Genomic DNA, 6,000 nt, shown 5'->3' on the forward strand with positions numbered 1-6,000 from the left:
GGTCCCAGGGCAGTGGCTTGAGACAAGCCAGATAATGCATCAAAACCCTGGACAATTTGTTGCTCAGAGTAGTAACAAAGAAACGGCATCATTACCACGTTGAAGTAACCTGCTAATATTCAAAGTGCTTTTAGCAAATTAATTAGCTATAGCTAATGCCTTCCATGGCTGGCTCACTACATCTGCCGGGGACATTTTCAGAGCAGACAGCCAAAGTTTTTGCCCTTTCTGCACTTTATTTATAGGTACTCTTACAAAAGAAAGCAAGTATATTGTTTTCACATGTATTTGCTTTGCAAGCTGTATGATGTGGGTTACGTATCTCCATTTCTGCATGAATTAGACATCCCTGTGGCTGCTGACATCTCATGAGCATGGACTCAGGGATTTCCTACAGGAGAGGCAGGGGAGGGAGATATGTCCTTGCAGATAAGCCGAGCTGGTGGACTGATAACCCTGCTTTTCTTCTGCCCCAGGAGAAGTGTTCTCCCTCGCTGTTCTACCTGAGGGAATGTTGGAAAAGGAAAACTGAGCTTGTTTACCAGTCCTACCTTTTCTAAGAAAATGCTCCTGGAGGAAACACCATCCCACAAAGCATTTCCATGGGTCATGCTTTGCACATGCGATGCAAAGTGCATTGAATTGCACAGTAATTGGGGATCCAGGATATAAACTGCATCCACTGAAAACACAAGAGTGTTTCTTCTGCATAGTTCAGGCGTTGTATGGTACAGGTATGCCGAGATGGTCTCTAGCAAAAGGTTTCATTTTTGAGAAGTCTTTGCATATGCACAGCACCTAGCAAAATGCAGGTCCTAATTCACAGCTGCATCTTCTCTGTTATGGACCAACTCATCATAAATCAATGCTTTCTTCCACCAAAGCACCAAGCTACAGAAAATTTATGTCTAATTGACCATTTGCCATTGTACCATGTGTTTATCGGTTTGCGCCCGCCTTGGACAGTGAAATGAAAAAATCAGATTCACTTTGTGCTCAGTTACACAACTTGAGTCTTAAGTTTTACCCTGTGGGTTTCCAGCAAGCGCTGAGCTCAGCTGGGCAGGGTCTTGCACGGTCTGGGAGGCAGCTCCTGCTTTCCAACAGCTTTGATCTCAAGGCAAGACAGAGATGGGTTTTTAAAGTGCACTATAAAAGTATCTCTGGGGGTATCCAGCTCCAGCACGAAAGCATTTCATCTGGATTTCCAACATGGCAGGGGAATGGTTATGTTTCGAATATAGCCATGAATAATTCAGTTGTCATGAATCTGCCTGACTTCTTGAGGACTCATACTGATTTAAGTCTGATAAGCTGTCTTCTTTTCTAACCACTACTGCTTTAAGCAAAAAAGCAACAGTCCTCAGGAGAATCCCCTGTCCCGGGGCAGGGAGAGGTTGCTGCAGGGCAGTAGTTGCAGCCCAAGAGAAGTTTCCTTGATGCTGTTCAGTGGGTGGCTCTGGTGGCAGCTCGATCGTGGGTGCCCAGAGTGTGGCCAAAGGGACGGACAGGTGCAGGGACCAGGAGGCCACTGCTCAGGAGGGCAGGACTTGTCCCCTCTCCCCATCTCGCCTCCAGCCACAGGATCCCCGCTCTGCCTCGCACCAGAGCTGACCGTGAGCAAAGCTGACTGATCTCCATCCGCCTGCTCCTTCAGTGAATTGAACCACACTGTGGTAACACAGAGCAGGCTCAGGGTAAGCAGGGGGCTGCAGGCTGGCTAGCTGCAGCTGCACCACGCAACAATTCCCTTGGCATGAGAGCTGATCCCTTCCTCGGCCTGTTCTGCACGCCGCAGCACAGCTTTGCTGTTTGTCCTGCTTTGCTGTTTGTCCTGCTTCACCTCTGTCTGCCTCAGACGCAGGGGAGAGGCTGATGCTACCGAGCTCTTCATCAGACGGCTGCCACTGCCATCTGCCGACACCTAGTTCCCCTGCAAAGTCACCTCCACGGCCCGGAGCTGCCAGACTGATGCCCTGAGCTCCAACAGCTGCCTGTGAGCAGCGGGATCCTTGCCCACACCTTGGGAACAACAGCACACCGGCATGTGTGAGCTAACTAAGCCGAGGTTTGAGCTGAGGTTTCAGCCCGAGGCTGAGCAGTGCCCACCCTGCCCACCTCCCTCCCCATCAGCCTCAGCTGTGCCGTGGGCATCACCAAACACCAGACCCCTGCCCTTAGCCCAAGTTCAGGCCTCCTGAGAAAAGTGGTTTGGTGTTGCCTGGGGGGTCTTTTGCACTGAAAATCTGAGGAATGGAGAGACCTTATTGTGGCCTTTCAGTACTTAAAAAGGACCCATAAGAAAGATGGGGACAGACTTTTTAGAAGGGCCTGTTACGACAGGACAAGGGGTGGTGGTTTTAAACTAAAAGAGGGGAGATTCAGGATACAGATGAGGAAGAAATTTTTTACAATGAGAGTAGTGAAACACTGGCCCAGGTTGCCCAGAGAGGTGGTGGATGCCCCATCCCTGGAGACATCCCAGGCCAGGCTGGACGGGGCTCTGAGCAATCTGAGCTGGGTGAAGATGTCCCTGCTCATGGCAGGGGTTGGACTGGATGAGCTTTGAAGTTCCTTCCAACCCAAACTGTTCTATAATTCTATGATTTTTGCACAAAGTAAACTAAGTGAGAGTGGCGAAACAGGCAGGGTGCTGCTGGGCAGGTTGGCAGCACAGCCCTTGGGGCAGGAGGGCTGGGTGCTGGGGGAAGATGGGGTGAGACAACCCACTGGGGACCTGGTGAAGGTTACAGGGGATTTTTTTTAAGCACCATTTCTGACCCCACAGTGGCTCTCTGTCCAGGGATCACCAAGGGGATGAAAAGCCACCTTACACTTTCTCACCCACAATCACGCTTGTGCCTGCTACATGGCGAGCCTGACACGAGCCCCGGCAGGATCCAGCCCAAACTTTTCAGCTCTCTCCAAGGAGTACAACTCCCTGCAGGCACTGGGGACCTCAGGAATCTTGTCAGTGGGACGTTTTGCAGCATCACCTGGGCATGTTCACGTGCATTCTCCATAGCCACCCTTGCTGCAGTGTCTTGCTGTGCACGAGGCACGGCTCCTGTCTGCAAAGTGCCTTTGCTGCCCACATGGCCCTGATGGGCTCGTGTTCATCCAGGGACACAGCTCAGCTGGCAATGACTTACAGGAGTGGCCCTTCAGCCAGAATGAAACAGTGCGTATTTTCTACAGGCTCTTCACCCTGAATACAGATTGTAGGTTAAAGAGGTTGCTTGGCCTAGGGAGAAGGACTATTAGCATTATTTGAACCTTCTGCTTCCTCTTGAATAAAGTGCTTTCCTTTTATTTACAAACATGAGTGAATTAAGCTTCACAACAGCCCAGCGAGGCTTAAGTCTCATTAGCCTCCTTTTAAACAGTGTGGGTTGCAAGTGGAAAGGTGAGCCCTGGAGTGAGGCCACAGCCAAGGGAGGAGGACAGTAGGACCAAATACTCCGAGAGATGCCCAGGGCAGCTCGGAATCCCTAATTCAGCAACCGGGAGCAATGGGGCTGTGTGACGCCTCTTGTGCCAGGGCTCGTACCTTTGCTGAAAATCTCTATTCGTTCTGGAGCTGTCTCTTCAGAGGAATTGTGACCTGTTGTTGAACTATGGCAACCACAGACTGAGCAACGGGAAAAGGCAAAATACTGGACTGTTGCTCTATTTTGTTCATTAATGACAGTGAAGTGCTGTGGAAAAAATAGATTACATGCTAAGAGATAGGCCCAGAATGTAAAAACAGAAAGGAATGGAATCACTGCTGAACAAACAACTTTTATTCTGGAATTTCTGAACTTCTGGGCATGTGTCTTTGTTGCTTAGGTGTTGTCCATGTCTGGATTTTATATAGACACACAAGCCAACACTTGCACATCTAGGAATTATCTTTAAATCTATTTCTTATTGTCACTTTTCTTAGGTCCCCCATTGCCTGTCATCTCACTGCATGAAAAACAGGGCATAGTCCGTGAAATTAAATGATAAGAATTAATGATCAAGCTTTAGAAGAAAAATATGATCGTTTATCGGCCAGACATTTAAGCCACAGGGTTCACCACCTCTGAGGACAAAACTGACACGGTAGCTCAATTCTAAAAACAGATGAGTAATTTCTCTACCCCTTAGTCTTGCTGCTAGTTCACAAACCTAAAACCACCCATCTGTTGTATGACCCTGGGTCTGCATCCTTTTTTAGCAAAAATCATTCCTTCATGACGAACGAGTCACATGCACAAAGACCATGATTTTATTCAACTGATTAGTCAATAAATGATAGTTGCAATATATAGATCCCTCTCAACTGCTAGACTGAGTCATTCTGATGGGTAGATTTATCATAGCCCATCCAAAGTTTCTAATACTAGCACCAACTGTATAAAATAAGGGTTTGTCATTACCTTCCACTGAGTTAGCTGAAGCTCTTAGACGTGTGTACCTTGCATAGCCAACTAAGGCTACACCAGCGACCTGACAGCTGGTAATAAGTACCACAAGAGTTAAGCCTGGGGCCAATGTTGTTCAGTCCCTTCACGGGCAACCTGGATGAGGTGACAAAATGTCCTCTCAGCAAATTTGTGGGTGGTGCTAAATTAGGAGGGGTGGCTGACATGCCAAATGGTGGAGCTTCGATCCAGAGGCACCCAGGGAAACTTGAGGATTAGGCTAGCAGATGCATCCTGCAGCTCAGCAATGAGAAGCGTTAGTCCTGCATCTGGGGTGGAATAACCCCGTGCATCGGCACAGGCTGGGAACTGACTGGCTGAAGGGAGCTGGGGTTACACGTAGTGGCCTACGTGAGAAGTATGATCAGCAGATCAAGGGACGTCAGTGTCCCTGTAGACTCGACACCTGTAAGGGCACACTTGCAGTGTTGCATCCAATTTTCTGACCCCTCCCAAGTTCAAAAGGGAAGTGGAGGAACTGATGGAGGGTCCAGCAGAGAGCTCCCAAGACGGTTAGAGGCCCAAAGCATGTCACCTACATGAAGAAGCTGAGGGATTTGGGTTTGTTGAGTCTGGCAAAAAGGATAAGAGGCAATCTAATAGCAACCTCCAACTCCATGAAGGAGATTTACAAAAATTATGGAGTCAACCTCTTTGGCCATAGCAGATGACACAGTGAAGAGCAACAGCCACCAGCTGTGGCTTGAGAGGTTCAGACGGGACTTTGGGAAAATTTCTTTATCAGGAGGGCAGTGCAGAGAGATGGTGGGCTCTCCATCCTTGATGTTTTCCAAGACATGGTGAGATAGAGTCACAAGTGACCTAATCTAGCATGGGGAATAATCCTGCTCCAAGCAGGGAGTTGGACTAGAGCCCTCCAGAGGTCAGTTCTAACCCACACTTCAATGGTCTGTGATTCCCTGAGTTGGTTGTATTTGTTCCACCTCTGAAAACAGAAGCTCTACCCTCCCCTCAGCGTGACGACCTGGAGAGCACGTTAGTGCTGCTGAGGAGGTCCAGTGAGGCCTTGGCTGCTCCCTGTGTCCCAGGAAAGAACAAGACTGAACACCAAACCCTCTGCACAGGCAGTGGACTGAGAAGATAAACCCAGCCAATCCAAGCAACTGAACTGTGTTTCTGCAACAGAGGAAAACTAAAATTGTTATAGATTCTATTCTGCCTCACCCAAGGGGAAATTTCTCCTCAACCACAGATGATGGCAATAACTTGAACTTAGGCACGTGAGCAAGGCTTATCAGAAAATCACCAAAGGAGGATTTTCTGTACCCTCTCACATACTGGACCATCTTCAACTGTCCCCAGGTGTAGCCCATCTCTGCTGCTTTTGAGGAAGTCAGGAGGACACCCAGAATACACTCAGCTTTGTGGCCCAAGGTAGAACTCCCAACTGGTGGCTGCAGGTTGCCAGCTGGAGCGTGGGATCCGATTATACCCAGGGTCTCTGGGTGAAGGACGGATTTTATGATTACCTTGAGGGCAATGCTGATAGTCCAGTTTTCCTCAGTGCCCATGAAGGAAGGGACTAAGC

This window comes from Caloenas nicobarica, chromosome 3 (genome assembly GCF_036013445.1).
Source record: "Caloenas nicobarica isolate bCalNic1 chromosome 3, bCalNic1.hap1, whole genome shotgun sequence".
Taxonomy (NCBI): domain Eukaryota; kingdom Metazoa; phylum Chordata; class Aves; order Columbiformes; family Columbidae; genus Caloenas; species Caloenas nicobarica.